Genomic DNA, 15,409 nt, shown 5'->3' with positions numbered 1-15,409 from the left:
CAACAGGAGCTTGTGACTGTCAGTCTGTTGTGACTTTCGGTTGCAGGAGGCAGCTAGCTCCCAGCTCGCGGGCAGGGAGGGAGCTGGAGGAGTCAATATCCTCACCTCCCTCCTCGTCCTCCCTCTGGTTTCCTGCTGCGGCTGGAAGCCAGATGGCAAGGGAGCACTTGGGTGCAGGTACACAGCTCAGCCTCCGAGGCCAAAGAACGACGACGCGGAGAAGGGTAGACGGTGGATGTGGAGGGACACATGGAAGGCGCGCGCACACACACACACACACACACACACACAGGAAACCGATTTTAGAAGGAGCAAAGGATATAAAGAGGCGAGCCGCAGAGAAGGAACTTCTGAGTCTCATCTCATGTAATGTAGCTTCAAACCTCGACGAGCCATGTCAGGTGCTGGCAAGGATGTGGGGAAACAGGGAACCTGATGCCCTCCCGCCGGAGAGCAAGTAGGGTGCCACTCTGCAAGGCATTTAGCGGAATCAGGGACGCGTGGACGCCGTGATCCCCGCAACTCTACTTCCGGACAAACATCCCAGAGAGCCTGCCTCTCGCTGGCCCGTGACGGGACACCGCGAGGATGTTTCCAGCAGTGCTCTTGGGTACCAGGAGCCGGAGGCGACCTGTGTGCCTGGCATTTGTCAACAGCGACTATGGTGAGGCCGCTTGGGAAACAGCATGGGGGGTCCCCAAACGTGAAAAGTGCAACCCACTGCTGGGTACGTATCCGGAGGCAACGGAATCAGTGTCTCGAAGAGGTATGTGCACCAGCATGTTAATTACAGCGTTATTCACAACAGCCAAGATATGAAAACAACCTAAGCATCTGTCGAGAGATGCGCTCATAAAGGGACTGCGGAATCTAATACCACAGGAACTATTACTTAGCCGTGAAAAAGGACATCCTGCCATTTGCAACAACGTGGATGAAAGGGGAGAACGTTTCTGTTAAGTGAACTAAGCCGGACAGAGAAAGGCAGACACTGCATGATCTCACTTAAATGTTCAATTTTATTTCTTTTTTTAATTATTTCATTTTATTTTTTTAAGGTTTATTTTTGAGACAGAGAGAGACAGAGCATGAACGGGGGAGGGGCAGAGAGAGGGGGAGACACAGAATCGGAAGCAGGCTCCAGGCTCTGAGCCATCAGCCCAGAGCCCGACGCGGGGCTCGAACTCACGGACCGTGAGATTGTGACCTGAGCCGAAGTCGGACGCTCAACCGACTGCGCCACCCAGGCGCCCCAATTTTATTTCTTAAAAAAAAAAAATCTTTTTTAACGTTTATTTATTTTTGAGAGAGAGAGAGAGCACGAAGGGGAGAGTTAGACACAGAATTCGAAGCAGGCTCCAGACTCCGAGCTGTCAGCACAGAGCCCGACGCGGGGCTTGAGCTCACAAATTGCAAGATCATGACCTGAGCCAGTTGTTCACTTAACCAGCTGAGCCACCCGGCCACCCCAATTTTATTTCTTTAAAAATGTTTATTTTTGAGAGAGAGAGAGAGAGAGAGAGAGAGAACACGTGAGTGCAGGAGGTGCAGAGAGAGAGGGAGACAGAGGATTCGAAGCAGGCTCTGCGATGACAGCAGTGAGCCTGATGTGGGGCTTGAACCCACGAACCGTGAATCATGATCTGAGCCCCAGTCGGACACTCAACCGACTGAGCCACCCAGGGACCCCTTGAACTCAACTCATAGAACCAGAGGGTTAGAATCGTGGCGGCCAGGGGCTGGGGGAGGGGTGGGGAGTAGGAGACGTCGGTCGAAGGGCACAGAGTTTTGGTTATAGGTGAGTACGTTCTGGGTCTCTGATGTAAGGCATGGTGATGATAGTTAATAACACTGTGCTGTAGGTTTGAAATTTGCTGAGAGAGTAGATCTCAGGTGTTCTCGGCACACACACAAAAATGGTAACTACATGAGGTGATGAAACGTGCTAATTAACTTGATTGTGGGGACCCTTTCTCAATTCGCATGTGTATGGAAACATCACATCGTACGCTTAAAAGACACAGCGTGCGACCAAAATGTAGATAATTCTCACGCGTCACTCATACCTCAGTAAAGCTGGAAAGACAGTGCTTCCCACAGAAAACAGACATGTACACGCAGCACTGTGGAGACACCTAGAATCAGCCCTGGACGAAAAAATTAAAACCCGGAACGCGGTCTAGGACACAACGACAGTGACAGAAAGCAACGGTCCACGCCCGCAGCAGCACCACGTGATTTCCCAGGATCCACCTGTCTTCAAGGCCACATCAAACCCCTTCAAGTGTTTGCTTAAGGAAGGGAGGAGAAGACGAGGCCCAAACAGGACTCAGGGAGACATCCACAAGGTGGACAGACTCGCACAGAGCGCGGCCGGGGGCTGGGAGGCTCGGATCTCACCGCTGGTCCGGAAGGAAAAGTGTGCAGGTGAAGCCCCTCCCCCACACCGCCAGGATCCTTCATGGGGACAGGCGAGAACCGGTGGCTAGAGACAGGGCCCAGGCCATCGGGAGTACTTCCGGAGGTGGATCCACAGCGAGTACTAAGAATAAAAATATTAGAAAGGAGAAGGTCAAGTTTTTAAAAACATTTGCAGACACGAGGCCTCTCTTAATGTGAGGCAGCGGGAGCCACACAGCATCACCTGTGAAACGTTCTTCTCAGAGGACCTTGGACCCGAATGCGGTTAAACTTCTGGCACCACTACCGGGTTAGAGGAAATTCAGTGGGTTGGGGAACACGCACACAGGCGTGCATTCCGTCAAATCCGGAAGGTGGAAGGTCTTATGAAGCCGATGCCTGGTTTATTGAACAAATAAGTGAGGAGAAGGAGAAGGAAAAAAAAAAAAAAGAGCCGGGGGAGTTTTCCTAGTTGAAAAGAGCCTTAAGAGACATGCCCAGTTCATGCCATGTGGGGGGACTTTGGACTGTGATTTGAACAAACCAACTGTAAAAAGACGTCAGGTTACCTGGAATACTGACTGGGTAAGGCAACCTTGTCAATGACTTTGGTATGATAATAGTATGCGGGTAAGAATGTGAGCCTCTATTTTAGAAATGCGCGCTGAAACACCTCCAGGTGAAATGGGGTGTCTGAGATTTGCTCTGAACGAGGTGAGCAGCGCCGGGTGGGGGTGGGGGGATAACGCAGAGGCTACAAAAGTGGCCACACGCTGGTAATTGTTGAAGCGAGTGACAGATACCTGGGTGTCCGTCCGATGGGTCTCTCAACTTCGGTACACATTTTGTTCACCGAGCGGAAGCAGAGAACGGGCAGGGGCTAAAGATACGACGTAGCCCAAACATAGGACACGATAGATTTGTTACAAGCGCGCTCCGGGCAAATCAGATTTTGCTTCTGCAGAAAAGGGGGACAGATTTGACTCCGCTAAAGTTAGAAACAAGCGGCAGACTTGGATGCAATATTTGCAACATTTATAACAAGTAATAAATGTCCAGAGTATAAAGAACTCCTACAAAATGGGGGGGGGGGGAGAAAGCAGAGGATAGTGTAGTAAATATTTATCATCCGTTTCCGGGAAGACTTCATTGTGTGCAAAGTGGGGGCCCAAGTAGCGGAAAGGGGCCACATGGGTCCTCTCACCTCCCCGGTGTAGCTGGGGGTCTGCCGGCACCTGCTTGTGCCCCCGGCTCCTCTCTCCCGGAACGTTGTCTTGAGTGGACGCTTGGAGACGGGTGCTAACCGTTCCAGTGCAGAGGGAAGGGTCCTCCTTAAGGTCTTAAAGAAATTCGGTTGAAAGCATTCAGTCTGCAACATAATATGTACAATGTATTCTCGTCTATGGAGCTTCCCCGCCCCCCAAACGCCCACGATTGCTAAATATTTCCATATATATATATATGAAATTGTGATTATGACTTTTCTCTTGGGTATTCATCCTCTCCTCTCCGCCTCCATGGAGCCCTTCCATGTTCAAAGACTTTGCCATGGGGGGTGGGGGTGGGGAACAAATCCCGGCTTAACCCCCTGGCCCCTCTCCAGCCACTGTCCAAGGCTCCTCTACTGCCTCCAGCGAGCCGTGTTTTCGGGAATAAGGGCGGGGCTGTGACTGGAACCCGCGGGAGGCAGGCCGGGGAGGGCTGCGGTTTTGCGGGGGAGTCACAAGCTTGTCGCAGCACTTCCGCGCGCGGCAGGGCGCCCAAGGCTGGAGGGCCGCGGGGCGTTCGGGTTACAGGCGGAGACGCGCGCGCGCGCGCGCACCCGCACACATGCGCGCGCAGCCTCCCCTCCGCGCGCGCGCGCCCACACAGGCGCACACAGGCACGCACCCCCGCGCGCGCGCACACATGCACGCGCGCGCACCCGCTCCACGGTCGCCGGGAGTTTTGATTCGCCGGCGAGGCTCTCGGGCCCGCGGTATCCAGCGCTGCCGCCGCGCGGTCCCGGGAAGGGCTCCCCCAGGGTGTCCGCAGGGACTCCCCGCGGTGACCCGCGCAGTGTGCGGACCGCACGCCCGGCTGGGCCCCGCCCCCGGGTCGTCCCCGGGTGGAGGTGGAGGCGAGGGAGGCCTGTGGGCAGCAGGGAGGCCAACAGACCGGCTCCAGCGATGCTCCCCCAAGACTCGAGTGCCTCGCAATGAGTCAGAATCCCACGGGAGGGCCCGTCTTGGCTTGAGTGTCCCCAAAGCAGAGCCTGGGGGAAAGGCTCGAGGGAGGGAGTTTTCCTGGCAGCGGATTCCAGAAAGCAGTGAAGGAGCCCGGGGCGCTAGACGGGAGGGGAGGACGGGGCTGGCCCGGTCTCCGAGCGCACGGAGCGGTGGAGGGCAGCAGGGAGCAGTCCTCCCCCAGCCCGGGTCCCGCTGCGTGTTAACTCCGGGGCAGCTCTGGGCTCGGTCTGTGCCGGTCCCGGGCTCCTGGTGGCGCTCGACAGGCTCGACTGGGCAGGAAGTCAGGCGGCGGCTGGGGTGGGTCGCTGCGGCGAGAGGAGCGGCGTGAGCTGGCAGGGAGGGACGCGACGTGGGGTTCCGGAGGACAGTCCCCGGGGCCCCGCACCCGAACTCCAGAAAGAAGGTTGAGGACACCCAGCAGCAGGAACAGTAATGGTGGGAAAGGACTTAGGAGACACTCAATGTGTGTATGAAAATAGCTGCGAAACTCACGAAAAGCCACAAAGAGCCTTGGATACATACAGACAACTTCTTCCTGGCCAGCGAGGCCCCGGAGTGCAGCGAAGTCCCTGCTTCCTAAAGTAATCTAGAAATTCAGGGTTATCTGAATCCGAATTCCTCTGCGTTTTTTTTTGGGGGGGGGGCGGGGGGGAGGGAATTTGACAACATGATTCTAAGTGTCTCTGGAAGGGGGGGAGACGAGGTTGGAGGTGGGGGTGGGCAAACCAGAGAATAGGCATCTATTTGCGTCAAAACATATCCAAGAATTTAGTAGCTACTTGGGACATGATAAGAAATATATGTTTGCTCTCTGTCCCCAGTTGCTGACACAGAGCTCCTAAACCCTTTGGAATTTCCGGGGGTGAGAGGAACGTCTTTGGTTCCAATGAGGTGACCTTGGTGGTGTCCTGGAGAGCTTCAGGTTGGGGGCTGGTCACCATACAAACCAAGCCATATTTAGAAGCTGGGGACGTGGGGTGCCTGAGTGGCTCAGTCGGTTAAGCATCTGTCTGACTTGGGCTCCGGCCATGATCTCACGGCTCGTGAGTTCAAGCCCCACATCGGGCTCTCCGCTCTCAGCCCGGAGCTGGCTTCGAATCCTGCGCCTCCCTCTCTTTCTGCCCCTGCCCCACGTGCATGCGCGCACGCGCTCTCTCTTTCTCTCAAAAATAAATTAAAAAGAAAAGAAAGAAGCTTGAGACTTTCAGCTCACCCCATCCTCCATGGAAGAGACAGGCACTGGAGATTGAGTTAATAATCGATCATGCCGACATCATGGAGCCCCCATGAGAATCCCTACATTATGGGGTTCTGGGTCCCAGAGCTTCTGGGTCGGTGAGCACATCTGTGGGACTGGGGGCTGGTGCCGCTCCAAACTCCTGGGCTTGCAACCTTTCCAGACTCCTCCTTATGTACCCCTTCATCTGGCCTTTCATCTGTATCCTTAATCGTATCCTTTATGGCACACGGGCTGGTGTAAGCGTTTCCCTGAATGTTGGGAGCCATTATAACAAAGTATCCGTTCTGAGCAGGGGGAGGGGGGGCACACCCCACTTATCCGGTTGGTCAGAAGTGCAGGTGACAGTCTGGGCCTGTAGATGGCATCTGAGGTGGAGGGGAAGCAGCCTTGTGGGACTGAGCCCTCAACCTTGCGGGGGGTGGGGGGTGGGGAGGGCGGTCTACACTGATTCTGGGTAGTTAGGGTCAGAACTGAATTAGAGGACACTCGGTTGGTGTCCCACTCACTGACCCCATCAAATTAAAACAATATTTGATGATGCAAATAATTCACTTCTTACGTGCTAGCTCTTTCTCGACGCTGAACGGCGGGAACGATACTTCTCAAAAAGTCTGGTGCAAATGGCAACATTTCATATTAAAGGGATAAGAAGTGGTAGCATTGGTCCAGAGGTGCCCTGGTACTCCTCATGTTGTTTGTTTTTACGTTTACTTATTTTTGAGAGCGAGAGAGACAGAGCACGAATGGAGGGGGAGGGGGTAGAGAGAGAGACAGAATCCGAAGCAGGCTCCAGGCTCTGAGCGGTCAGCACAGAGCCCGACGCGGGGCTCGAACTCACGGACCGCGAGATCGTGACCTGGCTGAAGTCGGACGCTTAACCGACTGCGCCACCCAGGCACCCCAATAAACTCTTTCAAAATAGCCGCGACAGGCACTGCACCTGTGCGGTGGAAACTATCCATGGGTTGTGTCTTCGTGCCTCTACGTGTTGCAGTAAGTCTGATTGTTCAGGAAAGTGTCGCTACCAGTTGGCTTTCCCTAACGACCTGCCCCCACATGCGGTGGATGCAGCACGGCGCATACCTGTAGCGAACTTTATTCTATATTCAGATTTTTCTATTGTGGAGCTTCTGTTGCCATTTTCAGCAGGATAATAATAACAGGGACACACAGCTCTTTCCGTAATCTCAAACCCACTGAAAGAGACACTGGAATATGTCTTCCTTAAAGGCAAATGCATTCAGTTCATTTCCACGCAGCACGGGATGACGACGCGCCTACGCGCTTGTTCCTTCCTTTCCAAATCGGCAGTTTGGGACAGCGTCTGAGGGTCGATCAGCCTCCCTGGGGAGACGTCCCGCAACCGTTCCGGCGCCTGTCTCACGTCGGGGAGAAGACATGAGCCAGGTGAGGGGTGTGCTGGCAGAGGCACAGAAGGTCTATGGCATGTCTGTCGTCTCCTCTGTCACTTTCAAGTGCACGTTGGGGCCACATCAGCTAACCGGTGCCAACAAACGCCTGCAGGAAGCCATTCCACCGGCCACGGCAGGGGGGAGGGCAGGGGCAGAGAGGGAGAGGCTCCGTGTCTCGTGATGCAGCGGGCTGCTGTTCGGAGGAAGTGACCCATCCCGACAAAAGATGGAAGGGAGAAACCCACCCGGCCAAAAGCCTCTGAAAAATCCCCTGGTCACTGGGACTTTTGTCTTCACACGTGATGCCGCTTTCTCAGCTTTGCTTTTGATTTCATTAACTAACTGGTGGCTTTTTGGGATTGTTGGTATGTCCTTCTCAACTCACTGCCAGTGACCTTGGCCGTATCCAGTATGAACCGCAAACAGAAGAGGAAAAAAATCTCCCCCCCGCAGCTCTTGTAGCCAACTCTCCGCCCTTCGAAAATTAAACCCGCGTGCATCCAGGGACACGTCCAAACAACGCGAGGTGGTCACACTTATGCAGAAGACCCAGATTCCTGCCCCGTGTGGCTGCTGCTTAGCAAATCCTGCCAGGCGCAGCCGGTCAATACTTCCCCCAGAGTTTCCTTGACCCGTCATGGCCACGTGGGGGAGCTCTTCTCTCGAGGACATCAAAGGGGCCCACAGGACTGTCGCACTGTCCTTCCCTTGTCACAGTCACTGCCCTCTCAGTGAGCTTGAAGCAATGATAATGCATCATGACAAGCCCTTCCGACTGCATTCCCGTGCTCTCCCTTCCGTCTGTCTGTCTGGCCAGACCCTGGGGAAATGCTTCGGCCCGCTTTCTCTCTTCCTGCGCTGAGCGGCTGCCGGATGCAACCCCCAAACAGCAACAGACAGGCTGACCTTACGGTGGCGACCAATTTCCAGGGAATTTCAGCACCCCCCCCACCCAGGCTCTGCCCCGGGGTTCTGTGCCTCAGCGGGCTCTCCAACTCTTCACCCCTGCTTCGCGCCCTCTCCCTTTCACCCTGCCTGTGCTAGTTCCGAAGCCGCGTGCTCCCGGCCTGGCCTGTCCCCACCGCCCCCAGGCGGTCTCCGGGGAGACCCTCTCGGGGAGCAGGGCCGTAAGGTCCCTGAGTCACTCCAGCAAGGAAGCTTGTCACCCCTGGATGGGACGTCATGGAGAAACACTCCCTGTGAGGTTAGACGGCCGGGGAGCGTGGTGGCAGCGTAGCCGGACCCACTCACCTTCCCACGTTCAAGTGCACGGTCTGCGGAGCTGCGCGTGTGTCCACGCCTGCCTGCGCTCGGGGCGTCCTCGCTGCCCCTTGGCCGCCCACCTGCCCGCCCCGGGGCTGCTCTCCTCTGCACACCCGGCGTGTCCTCTCCCTCCCGAGTCACCCCTACATCAGACACCCGCCCTGCTGACCACAATTACTGCGGGGGCCCCTTTCCAATGTCATGACTCGACCTCGTGGTTCTTGCTACGCCTGCAAGACGCCCCCTCGGCCACAACTGGCAGGAAACTTTGAGAAAATAAAGGTTTATTCCTTACAGGAGACTTGGAAATGACACAGCCACTCAGCGAGGTGAGGGGCACGGTGGAGAGCGCATGCTCAGTGCGGGGGCTTTTTACTGGGCTGGAGGGTGGGGGCCTAGGGCTTCTCGGGCCCCCCCTATTGGCGAATTTAAAACATCAGAGAGGGAATTTAAAGCCCAGGGAAAGACAAAAGACAAATGGCCTTAATGGTCACTTACTGAAATCAACCAAGGGCTCCGGAACAAGAGCCTCAGTGCAGGCGGGTGGCTCTTCATCTAGTGTGTTTGTCGGGGAAAGCCTGCTTTGGAGGGGATGCTGCTTTTTTGTATGAACTAATTAATCAATCAATTAATTGATTAATTTGTTTTCGAGAGGGAGAAACACAGAGGGCGAGTCGGGGAAGGGCAGAGAGGGAGAGGGAGACACAGAGTCCGAAGCAAGCTCCAGGCTCCGAGCTGTCGGCACAGAGTCCGTCGCGGGGCTCGAACCCACGAACCGTGAGATCATGACCCGAGCCGCAGTCGGACACTGAACCGCCGGAGCCCCAGGAGCCCCGAGGAGTGGCTGCTTCTGTGAAGGCGGTTACTTGCAGGCAAGCCCTGAGTCAGGGCTCACCACACCCTTCCAGCCCTAAAATGCCTTATCCGCTGGTCCAGCACCACTGGCCAATGAATCACTCTGGAAGTGGTGTCGCAGGTGGGAAGGGGTGCGGGGCAGAGAGGACATGGCGGAGAGGATGGGAACACGGCGGGCAGGAGGGACAGGACAAGCCGGACAAGGAGACAGGACGTGAGGATCCAGAGTTGGCCATTCCTGGCCACCTGCCCGTGTGATGGCAGGGGGCCTCTTTTCTGCTCCTGTCCTGGGACAAGAGCCACTTGGTGTCAGGTGTCGGGCTGGGGCAGTGGGACTGGAGAAACCAGGCGCACAAGGACAAGTCACCAGGGAGTGTGGCTACCTCCTGCATTAGTCAGAGCTCGCTGCGGAGGGACTGACAGAAGCAGCAGGACTTTATTGACTCATAAAACCAGGCCCTGGCAGGGCAGGGGTGGAGCTGATCTCTGACACTCCTGGAGGGAGTCCCAGGCTGCCTGGACAGCCGCCCACCCCACCCCTGCCGGCTGCATGTGTGCATCACCCCTCCCCTGCACCTGTAGCCACAGCACGGGCGATTCTGTGGGAACGTTTTCACATCTCCGATGGGAACGTGTCTCCATAAGTCGGCTTTAAACTCTTTGCCTGAAAATCATATAAAAGGAGTAAAAAGAATGAAAAAAAAAAAAGAAAAAGAAAATTCCGTCTTCAGTGCAACTGGGAACTAGACACGCAGCGTGCCAAGTCAGACAAGGCAGAGCCTGGGATTGGGAGGGAGGGAAGTGGGGACCTGGCAGGAGGGGGAAGGGTCTGCGGCCTTCGGGGCGCCTGCAACACTTTCTGGTGTCTCCCTGGGGGACAGCAAGAAGTAGGAACTTCAGGGAGCAAGGCTGGCGGCCTCACCGAGCCCCCCACAGTTGTCTTATCCAGAGGAAGCACCCCGGGAGAGCGCCTCTGGGCTGTGACGCTGGGGAGGCCGCTGTGCGATTGCCCGGGACAATCTAACCCGTTTCATGACAGTTTAAGCAGGTCGCCGGCACGGCCCAGAGACACGTATGTGGAAGACGGCAGTAAAATTCACGACTAGAGGAGGAATGCCCACCAGGAGAAATGTTGCCATGGAGCAGTTGAAGACGGTGACTAAACATGTTGTTCTGAATCCGGAACATTCGCTAAGCAGGCAGCATACATAATACGTAATAAATCTCTCCATTCTTTTTTTTTTTTTAATTTTTTTTTTCAACGTTTATTTATTTTTGGGACAGAGAGAGACAGAGCATGAACGGGGGAGGGGCAGAGAGAGAGGGAGACACAGAATCGGAAACAGGCTCCAGACTCCGAGCCATCAGCCCAGAGCCCGACGCGGGGCTCGAACTCACGGACCGCGAGATCGTGACCTGGCTGAAGTCGGACGCTCAACCGACTGCGCCACCCAGGCGCCCCTAAATCTCTCCCTTCTATACAGACACGCCATATATCCTGGACATGACCTGCAAAGGCGTCTAACATACACATGGTTGGAAGGTCTGAAGAAGGAAACATAATTGGTAGAACAGACGTACGTTTCAATACATAACTCACGCAAGCCTTCCTCAGATGAGTCTATGTTTTGGAAGAGAAACCTGGATGCCAGGGAAAAACTGCTCAAGGATATTGAATTTTATTTATTTATTTAAAGTTTGTTTGTTTATTTATTTATTTATTTAAAGTTTATTTAGAGAGAGCGAGAAAGATTGCATGCGTGGGGGAGGGGCAGAGAGAGAGAGAGAGAGAGAGGGAGGGAGGGAGAGAATCCCAAGCAGGCTCCACGCTGTCCACGCAGAGCCCGACATGGCGCTCGATCTCCCCAACTGTGAGATCATGACCTGAGCCGAAATCAAGAGTCAGAGGCTTAACTGACCGAGCCACCCGGGCGCCTCCAAAAATAAAGAATTTTTTCAGCATCCGGGAGAAAAAGGGCCAAGCCACTTACAAGGGGATAAAGACCCAGCCGGCCTTGGATGTCCACAGACCCACAGTGAGCGCCAGCAGAGATGGGACAAGATTCTCAAGGAGAGCAAACATGAGTCAGGGTTTTATAAAAAGGCCACAGTTTTCCGTCCTACTTCCCGCCTCCCCCTCCTCCCCTGGCAACCACTGATCTTTTTACTGTCTCAATATAGTTTTTCTTTTTCCAGAATATATCGTTGGAACCCTATAGTGTGCAGCCTTTTCAAGGCGGCTTCTTTTCACTTAGCAATAGGTATTAACATTTCCTCCGTGTCCTTTCGTTGCTTAATAGCTCATTTCTTTTTTGAATAGTCCATTGCATGGGAGCACCACGGTTTGCTTCTCCAGTCACCCCCTGAAGCACATTTTGGTTGCTTCCAATTTGGGGCAATTATGAATAAAGCTGTTATAGACATTCATGTGCAGGTTTCTGTGTAGACATAAGTTTTCAACTCATTTGGGTAAATACCTAGGACTGTGATCGCTGGATTGTATGGTGAGTGTACATTTAGCTCTGTGAGAAATGGCCAAACTGTCTTCCAAAGAGGTGAGACCATGTTGCATTTCCAGCAGCAGTGGATGAGAGCTCCTGTTGCTTGACTGTCGCCAGCCTCTGGTGTCAGTGTTCTGGGTTTTAGCCATTCTGTGTGCGGTGGTGTCCCACTGGTGTTTTAATTTTAAGTGCCCTCACGATATACGATGTCGAGCATCTTTTCATACACTTACCTACCATCCGTAGGTCTTTGGTGAGAGGTGACTGTTCAGACGTTTCGCCCATTTTTCAATTGGGTGATTTGTTTTCTTATTGTTGAGTTTTGAGGGCTCTTTGTAAATTTTGAACAGGAATCGTTTATCAGATGTATGTTTTGCAAATATTTTTTCCCCAGTCTGTGGCTTGTCTTTTCAATATTGTCAATAGACAATTTTGGACATACACGATTTGAGGAAATATTGTTCTCATGAACACTTCTTGGAGAGATTACTAGAGGATCAACTCGGGTCAACCAAGGAATCACTGGGTGCATTTTAGTAAATGGAGGGTAGTGAGTATCGAATATATTTACCACGAACTAACACAAAAGTTTGGTAGTAGGGTTGGGAGAAGGAAGGAGGGAAGTTGAGGATATAAGCTAATTTATTCATCATTCATAAAAATAAAAAACAAATTCGAAAAGCTGGATCATTTCCACAGAAATGTTATTTGTCAGAAGAGAGAGAATATAAACAGGTTTTTTTTCAAAGTTTACTTATTTTGAAAGAGAGAGAAAACATGAGTGCTAAGGGGCAGAGAGAGAGGGAGAGAGAGAATCCTGGAACTTGATCTCACGAACCTGGAGACAATGAGCTGAAATCAAGAGTCGGACGCTTAACTGACTGAGCCAACCAGATACCCCCAAAGAGGGGTTTTTATAAAAGAAATACAAAAAGTTTTCAAAGAATCACTAGCTTCCCCCAAAGGATTAGACTCAGATGATTTCACAGAAAATCCTAACGGAGGAGATTTTTGGACACTATTCCAGGACGCAGAAAGAGAGGGGAACATCTCCAAATTATTTTCATTAAGGCAGTACAATGCCAAAGATTGATAAAAATTACACAAATATATTACTTGCCAGCCGCCCACCTGGCTAACCTGTGGCTTGGTGGGGGACATTTGGATACAGATACGTAAGAGGGAAGATGATGTAAAGACACGGGGAAGACAGCACCCGCAAGCCAGAGAGAGAGGCCTGGAACAGATTCTTCCTCGCGGCCCTCAGAAGGAGCCAACCCCGCCATGACACCTTGATCTAGGACATCCAGCCCCCAGGACTGTGAGAAAACATATTTCTGCTGTTCAAGCCCCCCAGTGCGTGGTGCTGTGTCCCAGCAGCCTAGCAAACGACGATCGCGTCCTTTGTGGGTGGAGAGCGTACAATACACAATACGTGGTCACCTCGGAAAATCTGGAATGCCACAAGAGAACCAAATCCACCAGGAAAAATCCCCGTCCGTACAAATTAGGATTAAGTAATAAAACCCCAGGAGCGAGGACTGTGCTCACGAACTCCGGGTTGGGGACTCCCCGTGGATTAAATTCCTCCTTTGCAAGATGTCAGCATCGGCAGAGAAGGCCGGGACGCGATGAGATCGCTGCTTTGACCAGTGACATCCAGGCAGAGCGTTGACGGTGAAACTCGCCCCTGCCCTCTCAGGCCCCCCCGGCCCACTCCTGCCGTTTCTAGGCCAGAGGAAATTGCTTCTCATGGGGACCGACCCATGCTGCCTTAGCCAGAAGGTGGTGGAGGGCATTCACCATCAAACAAGCTTTTGTTGTATTTTTAGTTTAAAAAAAACATTGTTTAATATTTATTTATTTTTGAGATTTTGAGAGAGAGAGAGAGAGAAATGTGTAGAGTACGAGCGGGGGAAGAGACAGAGAGAGACAGACAGACACAGAATCCGAAGCAGGCTCCAGGCTCCGAGCTGTCAGCACAGAGCCTGACGCGGGGCTCGAACCCACGGACCGAGAGATGATGACCTGAGCCGGGGTGGGGCGCTCAACCGACTGAGCCACCCAGGCGCCCCGGTGTGGTTTGTTCTTTTGTGCAGAAATGCCTGGGTGAGAGAAACAAAACTCCAACAGGGAGCTTTTAACTTTGATTCGGATTCTGTCGCCCTCTTTCTTTTCTAGCCCTTTCTCTCCGGCTTGGGGCTGAGGGCTTTAGTGCCAGGGGTGACCCCCGGCCACTCTCACCAGCTCCCACAGCTGCTTTGCGCTGTTGTGCAGGGAGAGAACAATTCACAAACGTAAAGTACACAATTCGTTCTTTAAAAATCAATCCAACTGACAATAGCTTGTTTTTGACCTCACAACTGATGTTCTTTGTTTTGGATGCTGTTTAGAAACGAAATAAACATATTCCAATGTTCTTTAACAAGAGGACGGTTCTCAGTTGAACAATATGGTTTGTTGTTCCAGGGAGGTGCTCAAACCTTAAACAAACAGGTCGTTTCGGTACACCGATTAATTGTATTTTTACTGCAAACATTTAAGGATCTCAGAAAACAGAGGATCATGTTCCACCGGTGGGGAGTCAAAACTTGGGTTTGTTTTAGGAACAAATGAAACAGTATTGATGTCCTGTATTTGTGGAATCTAAAAAACAAACAAAATGGAACTCATGAGCTCATGGGTCCAGAGAACAGATGGGTGGCTGTCGCGGGTGGGGGGTTTGGGGGGAAAGTGAAATGCTTGTGGGGACTCAGAAGGTACAGACTTTCAGTTACCAAGCAAGTAAGTCACGGAGATGTGATGTAGAGCATGACGCTTATGTTTGTTACTACTGTAGGCCAGGGGCACCTGGGGGGCTCAGTCAGTTGAGCGTCTGACTCTTGATTTCGGCTCAGGTCATGATCCCAGGGTCATGGGTTCGAGCCCCGTGTCGGGCTCTGTGCTGACAGCTCGGAGCCTGGAGCCTGCTTCGGAATCTGTGACTCCCCCTCTCTCTCTGTCCTCTTCCTAGCTCATGCCCTGTCTTTGTCTCTCAAAAAATAAATAAATGTGAAATAAAAAAGAGTCTGTTTAAAACAATACCGTATGGCATATTTGAAAGTGGTGAATAGAGTGGAGCTTCCGAGTTCTCGTCATAAGAAATACGTCTTTGATGCTACGTGTAGTGACAGATGTTAATTAGATTTATTGTCGTGAGCGTTTTGCAAGATACACAGCTACGCTTACAATGCGGACGTTGTAGACGCTGACAGCGCAGAGCCTGCTTGGGATTCACTCTCTCTCTCTCTCTCCCCTTTTCTCTCTGTTCCAGCCTCTCTCCTCCCCAGCCCTGTTCGTGCTTTCTCTCTCTCAAAACAAACAAACAAACAAACTTAGAAGTTTATCACATCCTGCCTTGGATTAGTGGTTTGTGCATTTGTCTTAACCCTTATTTTTATTAAGGCGTCTACACGGACAGAACAAGTCCACTGCTACCCCCCATGGAGCTCTCCCAGGGCAGGGCAGTCC

Source organism: Lynx canadensis, chromosome E1 (genome assembly GCF_007474595.2).
Source record: "Lynx canadensis isolate LIC74 chromosome E1, mLynCan4.pri.v2, whole genome shotgun sequence".
In the NCBI taxonomy this organism is placed as follows: domain Eukaryota; kingdom Metazoa; phylum Chordata; class Mammalia; order Carnivora; family Felidae; genus Lynx; species Lynx canadensis.
Note: the sequence above shows the minus strand (reverse complement) of the source record.